This window comes from Bubalus bubalis, chromosome 11, assembly GCF_019923935.1.
Source record: "Bubalus bubalis isolate 160015118507 breed Murrah chromosome 11, NDDB_SH_1, whole genome shotgun sequence".
Lineage (NCBI taxonomy): Eukaryota > Metazoa > Chordata > Mammalia > Artiodactyla > Bovidae > Bubalus > Bubalus bubalis.
This window is the reverse complement of record NC_059167.1, coordinates 87124998-87146002: the sequence shown is the minus strand read 5'-3', so window position 1 is coordinate 87146002 and position 21005 is coordinate 87124998. Positions and strand designations below refer to the sequence as shown.

Sequence of the window (21005 nt, the reverse complement as noted above, 5' to 3'; positions counted from 1 at the left end):
GAGGAGGTGATATCTGGTCATATCAAACTGTGGACTGATCAGCTCAATGAACAACAAAATACTTTTCTGAAGCCAGATATTAAAAGTATTTATATGATTTATGAGATTTAATGATTTAAATTTAATGATTCTGAGATTTAAGCTGTTTCTAAGTACATAATTCACCTATCATATAAATTTGTTTTCTGGGTTTGGATCCTAAAAAATACAACAGAATGAATTTCTGTTTCTATTTTGTGAAGGGGTAATTTAAAAATAATTAAGATAATTGCTTCTCTTCAGAACAACAATATAATTCTCACTATTTTAATTTTCTGTTCATGGCCTGGCATTGAACAATGATTAAAAAACTATACACTTAATTATAGATTATGTGCTAAATGGATGTTCTAAGTAGATTGTTGAATATGCAATATTGGCACCAAATTTTGAGAGTTGAACACGGCCTTTCTTTTGTTTCATGAATCAGATGCAAGATACTCGGAACACCCTGGCATTAATTCTCATTTACTATTTCTAAAGTTTTTCTTTTTTAACTAGGAAGTCTTTTTGGAAATAAAATCAGGAAATGTTTAGCAACTTGGAGCAACAATCTATATACAATATATCATATACTCTTAAGTCAAACGTAATCAAGATTGAATAATTTATATTTTGCTATTAACATGAAAGATTATTTTGAGATTTTTTTTAAAAAGGAAGTTTTCTGATGCCTTTTCCCCCTAAACCAACATGCACACAGCTATTGAAATGTCTTGCTTTACATTTGTGTACTTGAGGTGATGTTGATAGTTAATAATAATGTGTGTAAATTAATATACCTCTAATAGTATAAATTAATACATTTGATGAATTCAAGCCTTTTTGGCTGACTGTCAGACCTGGTTGTTGGATGGTTGCTGCTTCAGACCTTGTAAACTCACAGGAGATATGTCAGGTTTGCCCCTTTGTTGTTGTTGAGTTGTGCTTGCTTTGTTAGTGTTATCTTTGATCCAAGGTCCTTTTGTAGGCCCGATTTTGCCACGTTTGGGGCAGGTTACTTAAGCTGAAAGGAGGTAGTAGAGTCTGTAGCCCGTGTAGCCCAGTGCCTGTGAGCTCCAGTGCATCCATGGGAAGCCGTCAGGGGTACAGTTGCCACTGCTCCAGGCCATGCGGACGCCGCTCACCCCTCACCTCCTGGGAGCCCTCTGGAGAACACATGGATGTCATGGTATCCATGTGATAGGAACTGAATATTATCACTAATCTAATTCTGTGTCTCTGAAAAGGATTTAGGGCCCAGTGAGGTAGGTGAAATCTGAGGACAGAGGTCCATCAGCAGTGTCTACAGATGGACTCCTCTGCTTCTAGCAGAGGTGATGGAGCTTGTGATGCTGGGCAACCCCCTCTGCAGCAGCTCCCCTGCTGGGTGGTTTAGGCCAGGGCTATTCCAGGAGGTGGTCAGATTTTTCTGTGTACCCTGTATGGGGTAAAACTAAGGCAGCGTTGCATCTGTCCTGAAAGAGCGAGCCTTTGAGGCTGGATAATGGGGAGTCTGCTGTGTGATTTGGTAAGCCAGACCCGGCCCCCCATCCCACCCCACAAGCATCAGCCCCTTGGAGACCACTGCAGGGGTGCAGTTGGAAGGAGGCTAAAACACTAGATCTTACCAAGGGGGAAGGTGGGTTGGGATGAATTGGGAGATTGGGACTGACATATATACACTCTTGATCCTGTATATAAAAAAGGTTACTAATGAGAACCTACTGTATAGCCAGAGAACTCTACTCAGTGCTCTGTGGTGACCTAAATGGGAAGGAAAGTAAAGAAAAAAAAAGAGGTGGCGCTAGTGGTAAAGAGCCCGCCTGCTCATGCAGGAGACATAAGACATGCGGATTTGATCCCTGGGTTGGGAAAATCCCCTGGAGGAGGGCATGGCAGCCCACTGCAGTATTCCTTCCTGGAGAATCCCATGGACAGAGGAGCCTGGTGGGCCACAGTCCATAGGGTCGCACAGAGTCGGACACGACTGAAGTGACTTAGCACGCACACACGCACGTAGCTGATTCACTTTGCTGTACAGCAGAAACTACCACAACATTATAAAGCAACTATATTCCAATAAAAATTAAAAAAAATAAAAAAGACTAGATCGTAAATGCTCTCACCACACCGAAGAAGCGGGTCTTCTCGTGGGGTGACCCTTGCCAAGAAGGAGGAATCAAGTGGCACCAGTCAGAGGCTGGTAAGGTCCAGGAGTGCAGTCCTCGGGTACGCAGTCCCCTTTGGGGTTGGGGGTTATACTACAGAAGCCCAGAGCTGCTGGAGGGGGAGCGCCCCCTTCAGGTGTCAGGAGCCCTACCTGAGAGCCTGTCACTCCTGCCCAGGTCCACAGTGTCCAGCTCCGTGGGGCACAGACAGTGAGAGGTGGCTTCTCCAGCCCGGGGGTCTGGTGGCAGATCAGGAACACTCAGTCACTCTCTATGAGAGCCCCCTCCAACCTGAGCCTGGCAGGGGACCCTCTCTGACATGCACCCAAACCTCACTGTCCTCACTCGCTGACTCAGTCTCAGCCTTATGTAGGGGCTACTGGTTGAATTTGGTAGGCTCTGCTCTGTTCACTGGCCTCCTGTGTTCTCTTTGATTTATGTTTATTTTCATATATTTAAGTGTTTATGAGGGCTTCCCAGGTGGCTCTGGGGTAAAGAATCTTCCTGCCAATGCAGGAGATGCAGATTCAATCCCTGGGTCAGGAAGATTCCGTGGAGTAGGAAGTGGCAACTACTCCAGTATTCTTGCCTGGAGAAATCCCATGGACAGAGGACCCAGGAGGGGCTACAGTCCGTAGGGTTGCAAAAGAGTCGAACATGACTTAGCAACTGAACAATAATGACAACAAATGTTTATGAATAAGTTATACAATGACGTAGTCTGGAATTAAACAGCAATAAGTGGTTATATACAGTGAAAACGCTTCCCTTCCACCCTCCAGTCCATCTTTCTCTCCAGAGGCAACTGTGATTGTCAGGTCCTTGTGACTATCGGAGATTTTATATGCATACATATAAGTGTGTCTCAACAAGTATCTATTTTCTATCCCTGGCAGCCTCCTGGTAGAATACCATGTACATAGTCTTACACATTTTTCACTTAATTTATCTTGGAGAGGTTTATTTTCATAGTAGTACATTAAAAGCCTTGTTACTATTTTTGACAGTTATGTGATTTTTCCGCTGTATGTATGTATCACATTTTGTTTAACCAGTCACCTATTGATGGATATTTAGATGGTTTCTGATCTTTTGATATTACTATGTTGTATAGAATGACCTGGTATAGTATAATTTCCATGTGTGAAAATATTTACAAGGATCAGTTCTGAGAAGAGAAAAATCCTAAGTCAAAAGGTACGAATAGTCAGGATTTTTATAGATACTGCCAAATTATCCACCATAAATGCCATACCAGTTTTCAGTCCCTCACAGACTGTGTGAAAGAACTGGGTTTTTTGAATCTTTACCATCCCAGTGTATTATCAATCTTTTTTATTTTTGCCAGCCTACTAGATTAAAAGTGAGATCTCAGTGGGATTTTAATTTGTTTTTCCTTAAAAAGAGAGAAGTTAAGCATAGATTCATATGTCTAAGATGAATGCATTTTTATTTATCTGTGAACTGTCTGTTCCAATCCTTTATCCATCTTTCTACTGAGTTATTTGTCTACCGGTACTTTATATGTTCCTTTGGGTTGTACTTTGAGTATTTCTGGCACTCGCATGTTTATTTTTCTCATGGTATTTTGGGTGTGTGTGTAGTCAGATTTATCATATATGCATATATGTATGTACATGTATATATATCCCCCCTACTTTTTGCATGGCTTCTGGATTTGTGTTTTAGAAAAGGATTCCTCACTCTTACACTGAAATTTTTTCATCGTTATTTATTCTAGTACTTTGATTGTTTCTTCCATTTTTATACATACATTTTGATCCATTTGTCATTTGTCCTTGTGTAAGCTGCATGGCTACCCAAATGTTGCAATACCATTTGTTAAATAATTCATCTTTTCCCCACTGATTAGAACTATAATCTATAATTATTTATATTTTATATTTATATTTATAATTATAAACTATAATTATTACCACATTTTTGAATTTAGATCTCTTGAATCTTCTATTATTTTCCATTGATTTCAGTACCACCTTTTAAATTACTATACTAAAATAAGTGAAAGGAATATTGGTCCCTCATTATTTTTATCAGAATTCTTCTGAATATTATTGCTTATTTATTGCCTTATTGTTAAAAATAAAAACTAAGGGTTTCCCTGGTGATCCGGTGGTTAAGAATCTACCTTGCAGTGCAGGGGACACAGGTTCGATCCCTGGTCAGTGAAGATCTGACATGCTGCTGGCTAACAAAACTTGTGCACCGCAGCTACTGACCCTGATGCTCTAGAGTCCGTGAGCCACGACTACTGAGCCCCTGTGGCACAACTACTGAAGACCACGCACCCTGGAGCCCACGCTCCGCAACAGGAGAAGCCACTGCGATGAGAGGACTGCACACTGCAACTAGGGCATAGCGCCTGCTTGCTGAAGCTAGAGAAAGCCCATGAACAGCGATGAAGACGAGTGCAGCCGAAAAAAAAAACAAAACTAGAACCAGCCTGTCTATACACACATAAAAGATGAAAAACCCGTGTTAACTTAAAGAATATTGACATCTTTGACATATTGATTGATTCTTCTCATGCATGTGGTAAATTTACATTTATTCAAGTATTTTCTTGAGCCTCACAGTTAAAGTTCTCATGTCATAGATCTTGTCCTGGACTTCAAGTCTACCATCGTGTGGCCACTACTGAACCAGTGAGAAGGGTCCAGACTGCGCTAACCACCCAAGGGACTACCAGTGGTATGAATCATTTTTTTTAGAAAATCAACTTAATTGAGGTATAATTTACATACAATAAATTATATATTATTCATGAATTTTTACTCAAAACATAACATGTAAAAGAATTTTGTTCACCACAATGAGATATCATTCTACACCTTTCAGAAAGGCTATAATCAGAAAGACAACAAATGACAAATGTTGGAAAGGATATGGAGAAAAGAGAAGCTTCATGCGCTGTTGGGAATGTAAACTGGTGCAGCCGCTATGGAAAACAGTATGGAAATACCTCAAAAAATTAGAGGTACCATCAGATCAGATCAGATCAGTCGCTCAATCGTGTCCGACTCTTTGTGACCCCGTGAATCGAAGCACGCCAGGCCTCCCTGTCCATCACCAACTCCCAGAGTTCACTGAGACTCACGTCCATGGAGTCAGTGATGCCATCCAGCCATCTCATCCTCTGTCGTCCCCTCCTCCTCCTGCCCCCAATCCCTCCCAGCATCAGAGTCTTTTCCAATGAGTCAACTCTTCGCATGAGGTGGCCAAAGTACTGAAGTTTCAGCTTTAGCATCATTCCTTCCAAAGAAAGCCCAGGGCTGATCTCATTCAGAATGGACTAGTTGGATCTCCTTGCAGTCGAAGGGACTCTCAAGAGTCTTCTCCAACACCACAGTTCAAAAGCATCAATTCTTCTGTGCTCAGCCTTCTTCATAGTCCAGCTCTCACATCCATACATGACCACAGGAAAAACCATAGCCTTGACTAGACGAACCTTTGTTGGCAAAGTAATGTCTCTGCTTTTGAATATGCTATCTAGGTTGGTCATAACTTTCCTTCCAAGGAGTAAGCGTCTTTTAATTTCATGGCTGCAGTCACCATCTGCAGTCATTTTGGAGCCCAGAAAGATAAAGTCTGACACTGTTTCCACTGTTTCCCCATCTATTTCCCATGAAGTGGTGGGACCGGATGCCATGATCTTCGTTTTCTGAATGTTGAGCTTTAAGCCTACTGTTTCACTCTCCTCTTTCACTTTCATCAAGAGGCTTTTGAGTTCCTCTTCACTTTCTGCCATAAGGGTGGTGTCATCTGCATATCAGAGGTTATTGATATTTCTCCCGGCAATCTTGATTCCAGTTTGTGTTTCTTTCATGATGTACTCTGCATATAAGTTAAATAAACAGGGTGACAATATACAGCCTTGACGAACTCCTTTTCCTATTTGGAACCAGTCTGTTGTTCCATGTCCAGTTCTAACTGTTGCTTCCTGACCTGCATACAAATTTCTCAAGAGGCAGATCAGGTGGTCTGGTATTCCCATCTCTTGAAGAATTTTCCACAGTTTATTTGATCCACACAGTGAAAGGCTTTGGCATAGTCAATAAAGCAGAAATAGATGTTTTTCTGGAACTCTCTTGCTTTTTCTATGATCCAGCAGATGTTGGCTGCCTTTTCTAAAACCAGCTTGAACATCAGGAAGTTCACGGTTCACATATTGCTGAAGCCTGGCTTGGAGAATTTTGAGCATTACTTTACTAGCGTGTGAGATGAGTGCAATTGTGCGGTAGTTTGAGGATTCTTTGGCATTGCCTTTCTTTGGGATTGGAATGAAAACTGACCTTTTCCAATCCTATGGCCACTGCTCAGTTTTCCAAATTTGCTGGCATATTGAGTGCAGCACTTTCACAGCATCATCTTTCAGGATTTGGAATGTGAAGTCAAGTGGGCCTTAGAAAGCATCACTACAAACAAAGCTAGTGGAGGTGATGGAATTCCAGTTGAGCTATTCCAGATCCTGAAAGAGGTACCATACAGTCCAGCAATTCCACGTCTGGGTATTTTTCAACCCCCCCCCCCCACCCCAAATATTAATTTGAAAAGACATATGTTCCCATATGTTCACTGCAGCATTATCCACAACAGTCAAGATACAGAAACAACCTATGTATCCATCAATATATGAATAGATAAAAAAGATGTGGTATGTGTATGTACACACACACACACACACAATGAAATACTACTCAGCCATAAGAAATAATGAAGTCCTGCCATTTGTGACAACTTGGATGAACCTAGAGGGTATTATGCTAAAGAAACAAGTCAGATGAAGATAAATATCATATGAGCTCACTTATATGTGGAAACAAAAACAAAACAAGCCAACCAATGAAACAAAATGAAAAGACTCAGAGGACAAATGGGTGATTGCCAGAAGAGAGGAAGTGGAGGGGAGAGCAAAATAGGTGAAGAGGACTAAGACGCACAAATCTCTGGTAATAAAATAAATGTCATGAATATGTAATACATAGCATAAGCAATATGTCAATAATGTAGTAACATTGTATGGGGATAGATGGTTACAAGACTCGTTGTGGTAAATATATGCAAATGTAAGATCACTGTGTAATATACCTAAAACTAACATAATATTGTACATCAACTATATTTCAGTTTTAAAAAGGGAAAAAAATATAGCACATTGACATTAAAATGGAGGATTCTAGGAGCTTTTCCCAAGCCCATGAGCACATTGTTTAATCAAGGACTGCTTGGTACACTTTGTTGTTGTTGTTTAGTCACTAGTTCAGTTCAGTTCAGTCACTCAGTTGTGTTCGATTCTTTGTGACCCATTGGACTGTAGCACACCAGGCTTCCCTGTCCATCACCAACTCCCAGAGCTTACTCAAACTCATGTCCATCAAAGCAGTGATGCCATCCAACCATCTTGTCCTCTGTCATCTTCTTCTCCTCCTGCCTTCAATCTTTCCCAGCATCAGGGTCTTTTCCAATGAGTCGGTTCTGTACATCAGGTGGCCAAAGTATTGGAGCTTCAGCTTCGGCATCAATCCTTCCAATGAATAATCAGGAGTGATTTCCTTTAGGATGGACTGGTTGGATCTTCTTGCAATCCAAGGGACTCTCAAGAGTCTTCTCCAACACCTCAGTTCAAAAGCATCAATTCTTCAACTTTCTTTTGTTCAACTCTCTGCAACCCCATGGATTGCAGCCAGCCAGGCTTCTCTGTCCATAGAATTTCCCAGGCAAGAATACTGGAGTAAGTTGCCATTTCCTTCTCCAGAGGATCTTCCTGACCCAGGGATCAAATGTGCATCTTCTGCATTGAAAGGTGAATTCTTGACTGCTGAGCCAGCAGGGAAACCACATTGCATTTGCCTCCTTCTGGTCCCAGATAGGTCATATTTAACTCCTTTTTGAAGTCTATGATCCCAAAACATTATGGGTTGTTGGAACTGGAAGATGCCGTTTGGAGGCTAATGAGTCCAGTTGACCAGATCAGTATTATGTAGGAGAAAGAGTTATGCATTAAGGCCAAGGAGATCTGGGCATACTCATTTTGGCCCATCTGGTATCCACCTGACTGGCCAAGACTTTCAGCTGTTTTGAGAGTCAATTTCCACAACAGAGAGATATGTATTGATAATACCTGCTTGGTCTACATTTAGGATTATTATGAGGGTTAAATGAGATAGAGTGTACAAAAGGTATTATAAAGTCAAAAGGTAATGAAAATATAAGGGATTATTATCTCTGCTCTAAAGAAACTCATCATCTAATGGGGTAATATATAGCTTTTGGGGTGTTGGTTACATGACTATGTTCACTTTGTGAAAATCCATTGAGCTATACAATGATAACTTGTGTACCTTTCTGTATGTATGTTAGATTCAGTAGAGTTTACTGAAAAGCAAACTGGATTCATTTGAACTTTGTAATATGCATTCATAGATTTCAATGTAGCATTGCATTTTATCGGATGTTCCAATACAATTTATTTGCCTCTTCTCCTGGTGATGGACATTTGGGTTGTTTCTGGTATGGGGCATTCGTGAACAATGCTTGTGCATGTCTCCTAGGACACATGAGCACAAGTTTCTCAGGGAGTGGAACAGCTGAATCATTGTCTGTGGGCATCTTCAAGTTTATTAGATCATGCTAAACTGGTGTTTGAAGTTAAGCTCCAGTTCTCCTCCCCACCAGAACTGTATGAAATTACTCTCATTGGCTTGATGATGGTGGTGGTGGTTTAGTTGCTAAGTCATGTCTAACTCTTGCAACCCCATGGACTGTAGCCCGCCAGACTCCTCTGTCCATGGGATTTTCCAGGTAAGAATTCTGGAGTGGGTTTGCTTAATAGTCATTAGAATTTTTGCCAATCTGACCAGTATTCTGTGATATCTAATTGTGATGTTACTTTGCATTTTCCTCACACTGAACCTTGTGTACTGGACTTTTGGATTTCTTCATTTGAGAACTCCTTCCTCAAGGCTTTGCCCACTTCCCTACTGGGTTGTTGTTTTCTTATTGATTTGGACTGAGGATTACTTAAGAATTCTGGGACTCTGAGTGGACAAATCCTCAGACACATTCTAATATGTTCCCATGGGAAGAAGTTACAGCTTTGACATCTCTGAGGTCACCAGCTGTGCTTCTTCTCTCCACGTGTCACAGGGGAGGATGGATTTTCCATTATGTTTTTATTACTGATTCGTATCTTAATGGCATTATAGCTAATCCTTTTGAAATTGACTTATAGCCTTACTGTATAGGCAATTTTTCTAAATATTCCAGGTGTGATGTGAAGGATGTATATTTTGCAGATGGTTGTTGTGGGTCTACACATGTGCATTACGTCAAGTGTGTTACATGAGCTATTCAAATCTGTATCCCTTGTTGATTTATTTGTCTGCATGTCCTATTAATTACTGAGATGAATATACTAAAATATTCCATTGAAATAAAAGATTTGTCTATTTATCCTTGTAGTTCTGTCCATTTTTGCTTTACATTAAAGACTGTTTCGGTCTATTTCACTTTCCATAGTACAAGTCCATGTCCTTAGTCCAGCTCATTGTCAACAGGAAAACAGAGCCCTATATCTGCCTTGTAGTGTGGCCACAACCCCTGCATCATGAATCTTTTCCTTTCATCTTCCTTTATAATCCTGCCTCACTCACTTTACAGAAGAAAGGGACTTTATACACCCTTTTCCCTTCTTACTATGGTTCTTTGCCTCCAGAGCACCAAAGGGTACTCTGAAGTATTAGTTATTAATATTAATCAAGAACCCATAAATTGAAGTCAAGGCTTTGTGTTTTTCATTAGTTAGACATATATGTGTTAGGGACACAGCATGGCATTAGATTACAATGGGATTTTGATATATAACTTAAGACTGTTTAAAAAGCTGCATGACATTATGTAGTAAAATTTCTCCCATTTCCACCCACTGATATATATATATATATATATATATATATATATATATAAACATATTTTCTAATGATTTACACATATAGAGATGGAAAGAGGAACAGAAGTTGTGTTAATCTTTGTCTCAATCTAATCAGTTCAATTCAGTCTCTCAGTCATGTCCAACTCTTTGTGACCCTGTGGACTGCAGCATGCCAGGCTTCCCTGTCCATCACCAACTCCCAGAGCTTGCTCAAATTCATGTTCATTGAGGCAGTGATGCCATCCAATCATCTCATCCTCTGTCGTCCCCTTCTCCTCCTGCCTTCAATCTTTCCCAGTATCAGGGTCTTTTCTGATGAGTCTGTTCTTTGCATCAGGTGGCCAAGGAATTGGAGTTTCAGCTTCAGCATCAGTCCTTCCAATGAATATTCAGGACTGATTTCCTTTAGGATGGACTGGTTGGATCTCCTTGCCATCCAAGGGACTCTGAAGAGTCTTCTCCAACACCACAGTTCAAAAGCATCAGTTCTTTGGCGCTCAGCTTTCATTATAGTCAAACTCTCACATCCAAACATGACTACTGGAAAAATCACAGCTTTGACCAGATGGACCTTTGTCAGCAAAGTAATGTCTCTGCTTTTTAATATGCTGTCTAGGTTGGTCATAGCTTTTCTTCCAAGAAGCAAATGTCTTTTAATTTCATGGCTTCAGTCACCATCTGCAGTGATTTTGGAGCCCAAGAAAAGAAAGTCTTTCACTGTTTCCATTGTTTCCCCATGTATTGATATGAAGTGATGGGACCAGATGCCATGATCTTAGTTTTCTGAATGCTGAGTTTTAAGCCAACTTTTTCACTCTCCACTTTCACTTTCATCAAGAGGCTCTGTAGTTCTTCTTCACTTTCTGCCATAAGGGTGGTGTCATTTACATATCTGAGGTTATTGATATTTCTCCTAGCAATCTTGATTCCAGCTTGTGGTTCATCCAGCCTGGCATTTCGCATGGTGTACTCTGCATCTAAGTTAAATAAGCAGGGTGACAATATACAGCCTTGATGTAACCCTTTCCCTATTTGGAACCAGTCTGTTGTTCCATGTCCAGTTCTAACTGTTGCTTCTTGACCTGCATACAGTTTTTGCAGAAGGTAGGTAAGGTGGTCTGGTATTCCCATCTCTTTCAGAATTTTCCACAGTTTGTTGTGATCTACACAATCAAAAGTTTTGGTTTAGTCAGTAAAGCAGAAATAGATGTTTTTCTGGAATTCTCTTGCTTTTTCTGTGATCGAACAGATGTTGGCAATTTGATCTCTGGTTCCTCTGCCTTTTCTAAAACCAGCTTGAACATCTGAAAGTTCACGGTTCACGTACTGTTGAAGCCTGGCTTGGGGAATTTTGAGCATTACTTTGCTAGTGTGTTAGATGAGTGCAATTGTGTGGTAGTTTGAGCATTCATTGGCATTGCCCTTCTTTGGGATTGGAATGAAAACTGACGTTTTCCAATCCTGTGGCCACTGCTGAGTTTTCCAAATTTGCTGGCATATTGAGTGCAGCACTTTCACAGCATCACCTTTTAGAATTTGAAATAGCTTAACTGGAATTCCATCACCTCCACTAGCTTTGTTCGTAGTGATGCTTTCTAAGGCCCACTTGACTTCGCATTCCAGGATGTCTGGCTCTAAGTGAGTGATCACACTGTTGTGGTTGTCTGGGTCATGAAGATCTTTTTTTGTGTAGCTTTTCTGTGTATTTTTGCCACTTCTTAATATCTTCTGCTTCTGTTAGTTCCATACTGTTTCTGTCCTTTATTGTTCCCATCTTTGCATAAAATGTTCCCTTGGTAGCTCTAATTTTCTTAAAGAGATCTCTAGTCTTTCCTATTCTATTTTTCCCCTCTATTTCTTTGCATTGATCACTGAGGAACGCTTTCTTATCTCTCCTTGCTATTCTTTGGAACTCTGCATTCAAATGGGTATATCTTTCCTTTCCTCCTTTGCCTCTCACTTCTCTTCTTTTATCAGCTATTTGTAAGGCCTCCTCAGACAACCATTTGCCTTTTTACATTTCTTTTTCTTGGTGATGGTCTTGATCACTGCCTCCTGTACAGTGTCATGAACCTCCATCCATAGTTCTTCTGGCACTCTGTCTATCAGATCTAATCCCTTGAATCTGTTTGTCACTTCCACTGCATTATTATAAGGGATTTGATTTAGGTCATACCTGAAATTCCTAGTGGTTTACCGTACTTTCCTCAATTTAAGTCTGAATTTGTCAATAAGGAGTTCATGATCTGAGCCACAGTCAGCTCCCGGTCTTATTTTTGCTGACTGTATAGAGCTTCTCCATCTTTGGCTACAAAGATATAGTCAATCTGACTTCAGTATTGACCATCTGGTGATGTCCATGTGTAGAGTCTTCTCTTATGTTGCTGGAAGTGAGTGTTTGCTATGACCAGTGCATTCTCTTGACAAAACTGTTAGCCTTCATCCTGCTTCAATCTGGTACTCCAAGGCCAAATTTGTCTGTTACTCCAGTTATGTCTTGACTTCCTACTTTTGCATTCCAGTCCCCTATGATGAAAAGGACATCTTTTTTTGGGTATTAGTTCTAGAAGGTCTTGTAGATCTTCATAGAGCTATTCACCTTCAGCTTCTTTGGCATTACTGGTTGGCGCATACCCCAACCAGTTGGGGCATAGACTTAGATTACTGTGATGTTGAATGGCTTGCCTTGGAAATGAATGGAGATCATTCTGTCATTTTTTGAGATTGTGCCCAAATACTGCATTTTGAACTTTTGTTGACTATGAGGGCTGCTCTGTTTCTTCTAAGGAATTCTTTCCCACAGTTGGAGATTGAGTTCTGGATTGAGTTATCATTGTCATTAATATTAGCATGTGCTGTGCTGTGCTAAGTTGCTCAGTCATGTCTGACTCTTTGCAACCCCATGGACTGTAGCCTGCCAGGCTCTTATTAATATTAGGGGCTTCCCAGGTAGCTCAGCTGGTAAAGACTCTGCCTGCAATGTGAGAGACCCCAGTTTGATTCCTGGGTTGGGAATTTCCCTTGGAGAAGGGATAGGCTACCCACTCCAGTATTCTTGGGTTCCCTGGTGGCTCAGATGGTAAAGAATCGGCCTGCAATGCGAGAATCCTGGGTTGGATCCCTGGGTTGGGAAGATCCCTGGAGGAGGGCTTAGGAAACCCACTCCAATATTCTTGCCTAGAGAATCCCCATGGACAACGGAGCCTGGCAGGCCACAGTCCATGGGGTTGCAAAGAGTCAGACACGACTGAGCAACCAAGCACAGCACAGCAGAGCACATGCTAATATTAATGGCAATGATAACTCAATCTAGAATTTTTTTTTTTTAACATTTAGAGCTCCATGGTCATTTGAAACTAAAAAATTTAAATCTATTTTCCCATGTCTTAGTTGCAGATAAGGATGATAAGGTAATCAGTTTTTAAAACTTTGAGATATAAAGCTATTTTTATGCAAAATTCTGAGTTCAAGAAAAAAAATTATGTGGAATTTTTGACTGTTAAAGATGAGTTCATTCATGTTTTAAATGGACAACAATGGGAATCAAATTGCATAGTATTTATTTTCCATTGTGTGTATTTAAAAGAATGTGAAAGGTTTTTGTTAAAATGTCAACTTCTGTGATATGCAAGAAATAACAAAAGTTTCTGAGATCAACTTTTTAAAAGTGTACAATTCTTTTAGGGGTTTGCAAGCAGAACACCGTGGAAGACCCTGACCTCATGCTGGCCTAGTCCATCTCCTGCCTCTGGGCATTCAAACTGTGCCGGACATTTGAAAAACCATGGATTTCCTGGGAAGAAGTTTCCTGCCTTGGTAAAAGTGTTTCAGTAGCTCAGCACATTCACCATGTGGAAATTCTGATACTTCCCTTTTTATGTAATAGAAGGCACATGTGAGAAAGGGCTTCATTGTCCAATCAGGAAAGGAGTGTCACCATGTAGCACTGAGTGCTCAGAGTACTTCAAAGGTGCTGGAATTGTGGACCTCACTCCCTTTTTGAGCTCACATCTGATCACCCACCTTATTCCAGCTGGAAAGAATAAGGGAGGAAGGGAAAATGAACAGATTAATTTATGAAGTGCCTGCCATGTTTGGGTACCTTACTAGCTACTTTCCTGTACGTTGTCTGATTTCTATAACAATCCATCCTACAGATGAAGAAATGAAACCCCAGGAAGATGACAGGTGTGCCAAGTTTATACAGCCAGTCAGTGGCATGGCTGGGATTTGATCCCAGGTCTCTCTGACTTGGTTATATCCCTGGCCTCAGAATCAAAAGATGCATGTGCCTGCAGTCAAATTACTTAGCATCTCTGAGCTTAAGCTTTCTCATCTGTAAAATGGGCTAGTAATAGCTATTTTGCAGGTTGGCATTCACAGTCTAGGGAGTTAATGTGTGGGCGTACTCAAATCTTTCACATAGGCCTGGCCCACGGAAGGCGCTGAAAATAAGATAGTAAATAAGCAGGCACAAAGTTGGGCATTCTGGCATAATACTGTTGCCAGCAACATGATGGCTAGTGTTGGGGATATAGCTACGTCTTGAAGGTGACACATTGAGTAGTGCTTGCCTTAAACTCTGAGACTAAGCAGTTAAGACTGAAGGATGGACTTGATTTTGTGGCAGGCAAAAGGAAAGATGGCTATTGCCTCCCAGGCCTAACCATTCCACACGCTTCTCACCATGAATTTCCCACCATCCACTGTGTTAAGACAAAACAATGCAGTCCACAGAGCTCATTCTGCTGTCTGTTGGAGAAGAATAAAAAACCTCATGTTGCCTCATCCAGGCAAGGCAGTAGCCACAAGGGAACACCCTGCCTCCAAGACTCCCTTCCATTTTTTCCACATGACAAAGCAGTTTCAAGCCTAAGACCCATCCTTAGCCTAGCTCAGTCAACTTTATCAGAAAATGGCAAACAGAAAAACTCTAGGTATCCTGGGCTGAGGCAAATGTCAGAGTGAGAGCTGTTCTTTATTATTTTTTATGTTTAAATCACTATTCATATAACCGTCATGATCTTTGATGGATTGGCATTTAAAGCGCTAAAGTGTGTGTCTAAACCTTGCACCGAAGAGATGAATTTATTAATCCAGGAGAATCTAGCCCAATGTTCTTGGAGCCATGGGTGTTGTTTGGGTGCCACCTGGTGGCCAATGATCTTCCCTGTTGGAGAGGTTGTTGGCACTGGTCATCAGTTTTCCTAGCCCTGGCTACCTGTTAAGGATCGCCCTGAGATTCTCACAGGACTTCCAGTTGCTAGTTCTGCATATAAGCATTACTCTGTCCTGACAACATGTGAAAAGCTGAGCAGATTGAACAACCAACAATTCTTTTAGGATGCCTAAGAGAGGCAGGACACAGTAAACCGCTGCTCCCAAGATTACAGAGAATAATAGCTTAACGGAGCAGAGACTCGTTCCCCAGCCGAGACAGCTACAGGAGTCAGTGCTGGCCGGGAAAACCTGCGCTGTAACTGGTGAATGGGCACCCAGCCATAGTGCAACCGCCACAATATTCTGGGATGTGCCTGCAGGAGCTTGATCAGGTTCCCACAGTAAACAGCACAGAAAAATCCCCTCCGGCTTCCTGGAGCCGGACAGGAGAAGGAACCATTCTGAATATACCAGAGCACTCTGTGCTTCTTAACACCTGTCCTCAGGAGAAACTACGTAAGCAGGGCATAGCTGAACCTGCTCAGTTATGGGAGAACCCAACCCCAGCCCAGTCTAGGCAGCCTGTTCCACCTAAGAGGGTGGGGAGCAGGAATGAGAAACACTTGAGAAGTTCCCAGTCCAGCGGCAGAGGCTCACTAAGAGACTGAGACATAATCACAGGACTATAGAAATCCTCTCATATGCCCACCACTTCCCCTCATATCACTAAAGGCCCAGCACTTCCTTCTACCCGGTACATCATCTCCAGCTATCAAGAAAAAGCTTACAAACCACCCCAAAAGGCAAAAATTTGAAGAGACTGACCAAGCATCAGAGCCAGACATGGCAGGAATGTTGACATTATCAATTCAGGAATTTAAAATAACTATGATTAATATGTTAGGGGCTCTAATGGATAAAGTAATCAGCATGCAGAAACAGAGGGGCAATGTAAACAGAGAGATGGAAATCCTAAGAAAGAACCAAAAAGAAATGCTAGAGATAGAAAACACTTTTACAGGAATGATGAATGTCTCTGATGGGCTCATTAGTAGACTGGACACAGCTGAGGAAAGAATCTCTGAGTGTGAGGATCTCTCAATAGAATCCTCTGAGATGAAAAGCAAAGAAAACAGAGACTAAGAAACAGAACAGAATATTCAAAGGCTGTGGGGCAACTCTGAAAGGTGTAACACACTTAATGGAAATACCAGAAGGAGAGGAAAGGGAGACAAGAACAGAAGAAATACTTGAAACCATGACCGGGAATTTCCCCCAATTAATGTCAGACATCAAACCACAGAGGATAAATGCCAAAAAACACCCTACAGGGCCTTCCCTGGTGGTCCACTGGTTAAGAATCCACCTTCCAGTGAAGGATTGCATGTTTCATCCCTGGTTGGGGAGCTGAGATCCCACATGCCGCAGGGCAGCTAAACCCACACACGGCTTCTAGAGAGAAGCCAGCGCACCACAACGGAAGATCGTGAGTGCCGTGACTGAGTCGAAGCAGAAAAATAAATATATAAAGAAGTAAATAGTAAACAAAACACCCTACACCTGGGCACATGATTTTCTCATTACAAAAATCAAAGATAAAAAAAAATCCTGAAAGGAACTGGGGGAGCGATCTTATCTATAAAGGATGAAAGATAAGAATTACACCTACTATCTCTTCAGAACCCAGGAAAGCAAGACAACAGTGGAACGAAATATTTAAAATGTTGAGTGAAAACTCCCACCAACCTAGAATTCTGTACTGTGTGAAATTATTCTTCAAAAGCGAAGGATAGATAAAGGTTTTCTTGGACCAACACAACTGAGGGACTTTGCTGCCAGTGGATTTTCCTTCAAAAATTGTTTAAAAAGTTCTTTAGAGAGAATGAAAATAATATAGGACAGAAAACATGATCGACATTAAGAAAGGAAGAACATCAAAGAAGGATTAAATAATGGTAAAACAAAAACTATCATTTTCCTTATTTTTAAAAATTTATTACTTATCATTAAATAATATTATTATTATTTTCTTAGTCTTAATTGTTTAATAGTTTGTTGAAAACAATAATGGCAAAATATATTTGATTATGATTTTATATATATTTACATTTATATATGCTTATATATAAGTGAAATGGTTTATGGAAAAATCTCTGTACCTTCCTCTTAATTTCCCTGAAAACCTAAAACTATTCTGAAAAAATAGAGCGTGTTTTTTTTTTTTTAAGTCTATGGTCTTTTTTTTTTAAGTCTATGGGGGTCATTCCCAAATGGTTCAAAGAATCTGCCTACAGTGCAGGAGATGTGGGTTCAATCCCTGGGTTGAGAAGATCCCCTGGAGAGGGAAATGGCAACCCATTCCAGTATACTTGCCTGGAGAATCCCATGGACAGAGGAGCCTGGCGGGCTACAGTCCATGGGATCACAAAAGGGTCAGACACGACTTAGCGGCTAAAGAACAACTTGGTAGGGAGAGACATTAGTGTTGTTTAAAAACACAACTTCACAGATGATTCTAATGTGCAGCCAAGGCTGAGAACCACTGTGTGAGGATTTCATTTTTAAATTACTGATGGGTAGTTTTCTTTATTTCACAAAATATTGTTATTGAGCTCTCACCAGGTGCTAAGCACTGTGATAAGAGATGATGAGCCAAAAAAGACCAGCCCCTTGTCCTCACATAGATTACAGATCTTAAGAACAGGGCAGCCTGAACTCATCTGGGGGTTAGCAAAGGTTTACCTGAGGAACTGACTTTTGAAGTGAGTTCTGAAAGTTGAGTTGGAATTAACCAGGTAAGGGTGATGAACTGAACTACTTAGGTAATTGCCTCAGGTGTCCTTGCCCTTTTGGGCAAATGGCCCATGAAGTTGGAGGAGGCAGGCTTTTCTTGATCTGACTTTGATCTCTCCCTAAGTGGACAATCACGTCCCTGGATAGTTGAAGACAATTATGTATTTATTTCATTGAGTTAATGTAAGAAAACAATAATGTAGGAAAGCGTTGTCTCTAGGGACAGCTACAAGTATGTGGACGAGGAAGGTACAGGAAGGAGACAAGACGGAGCACTGAAAATAAAGAATGCAACCTAAAACAAAAAGATGCCGTATTTCATGAAACCGATTGGCAAAGGCAGATAAATGCACAGTGCTGGTGAGAATGGAAAATCTCTCTGACACAGCAAACTCACTGTTAGAAAATTAGCCTGCAGAATTATGGGCATCACTATGTGAAGAGTCTAGCAGAGAAAGAGAGCATGGCTGGGCTTAAATAATAGGATGGCAGCCCGGTCTGGGAGAGAGGTTTCTTTTTGAGAGAGGAAAAGTACGTATTGTGTGGGAGGTTGTCTCAGTGGCTGAATTACCATTGATCGCTCCATGTGGGATTATGTAAAAGCAGATCCATGTGCAGAAACATTTCTATATAACAATCTCTCCTATCCTTTTAGTTTCAGTTCAATTCAACACACTTATTGAGTACCTGCTGATACAAGGCTTTGGCAGGGATAAAGAACTGTATTTTAATAAGGGGTAACACCTGGCTTCCTGTGCTCCAGAAACATGGTCTAGAAAGGAATGCTGACATGTGACAAATCCAAATACAGTGATAGCAATAAAATTATCAGGGCTTCCCCAATGGCTCAGCGGTTAAGAATCTGCCTGCGATATGAGACACAGGCTTGATCCCTGAATCGGGAAGATCCTCTAGAGGGGGAAATGGCAACCCACTCCAGTATTCTTACCTGGAAAGTCCCATGGACACAGGAGCCTGGCGGGCTACAGTCCAAAGGGTTGCAAAGAGCTGGACACAAGAGAGCACAGAGCACTTGGTATATTATAGGTATGAGAAAGTGAAAAGTCAAAGTTTAGTCTCTCAGTCGTGTCTGACTCTTTGCGACCCCATGGACTGTAGCCTACCAGGCTCCTCCGTTCATGGGATTTTCCAGGCAAGAGTACTGGAGTGGGGTGCCATTTCCTTCTCCAGGGGATCTTCCCAACCCAGGGATCGAACCCAGTTCTCCCACATTGTAGGCAGACGCTTTACCGTCTGAGCCACCAGTGAAGTCCTAGGTATGAGAATGTGTGTTTAAATGTGTTACATGAAAAGAAAAGCACAATAAATTGTAATTGAAGAAATGTGAGTGAGGATGATTCCCAGAAGACGTGACATTTGCACAAATTTTGAAGAACGAATTGGATTTTGATAGATTTGGCATAGGAGCAGTGGAGGGGGGAAGGAGCGTCTGCTTTAAGAACTGCATGAGGCCTTTTTTACTTGATGTTTGCTGAGCTCATACTGGACATGGTATAGATACTGTGTGGGATATGGAAGTAGGAGGACCTTCTACCATGAAAGGAGCCAAATCACAAGGAGAAAAAAGGTATGGTGTTAAATTACAGTGTATAATTGCAGTGAAAATTGCATCGTCAGCAGGATCCAGGAATGAGATAGAGCCACTGCCCTAAATATTTGGAGCACAGTGGAAAACAGCCTGCTGAGGGCAAAGGGCAAGATGAGGGGTACACTGTTACCATTACCTTTTCTCAGGTTTTGGGTTACAATGTATCATTATTTCTTAATGTTTATGGATTATATCTGAAAACATTTTTGGCAAAAAATTCAAGCATAAAAAGTAAAAAAAAAAAAAAAGTCAGAACATCCCTTTATCATTTCCAGCTCCCTCCAAGCCCACCTCTCTCTGCAGATACAACTACCATTGAGTTTGGTGTGGGGCCTCCCAGAACTTTATCTATGTATTTACATACAGTTATGTGTATATAAAAATATATATAGTTTTTTTGTCTCTGTGTTTTATAGAAATGGTAATATTCTGAACATTTTAATCAACTGTTTTTTTTACTCCAATATATTTAGGGAACTCTAAGTGTTGTTCCATTTATATATACCTTGTTTTTTTAAAACTGGTACTCCGTGGTATGGTGCATCTGACTTAGTTACTTAAGTATTTCCATCTGATCGACCATAAAGTGGGCAACCCATTCAGGTTCTCCTCGATGTATACAACAACAACAACTAATCCTAGTCTGGATTTAGTAAATGGAGCCTTGTCTTATGCCACCACTCTAGAGAGTCATTGTTGATCCCAAGATCTGAATCAATTCACAGATCCGAGAAGGAGGGGAAGCTGGGGACCCCTGAATAAGAACCCAGTGATGGTACTAAGAGAGTGAACTGAGAGTCTGACTTCAAGCCATCCCCAGAGAGACTAGTGGCCATTTGCTAAGTAACAGAGTACTGAGGAAAGGGAAATACCAAGAGCTTATCTGCCATCGTTGTCCACCAGTGAGGGTGGGGACTCCTAGTGGACAAGGGAATAAATGATGCTTTGATTTGACCTCATCTCACAGTAGGCTGACTGGGACATGGACTTTAAAGATATTTCTAAGTGTTTGGGTTGGGGAAGGGAGAGCTAGATAGAGCTCTTTGCCTCACTAAAAATTAAGGAAATGAAGATTAAAACAAGATCCCCAAGCTGATTGTTAATTCAATACATTGTTTATGGGATGGAAATTGGTATTTTCCCTTTGACCCAGCATCCCCACTTTTAGGAATTATCCCTTAGAATTACCTTCACTGATGCACAGAAGAACCTGAAAGAAGCTGGTAAACATCTATTTTACTTATACCTTGGAATTAAACAACCTCTGAGGTAAGATGTTTTGAACCTATTTGGTAATTATTTC

At 41.0% G+C, this 21005-nt stretch overlaps 1 long non-coding RNA gene across 1 annotated transcript in view; it reads left to right on the top strand.

Moving 5' to 3' along the window:
* LOC123328203 overlaps positions 1-19036 on the top strand; it is an 80597-nt gene extending 61561 nt beyond the window's left edge. Inside the window, exon 3 of the long non-coding RNA XR_006542992.2 lies at positions 13825-19036. This is a non-coding gene — a long non-coding RNA (uncharacterized LOC123328203). The remainder of the gene's footprint in view (positions 1-13824) is intronic.
* The last annotated feature ends 1969 nt before the right edge of the window (positions 19037-21005 follow it).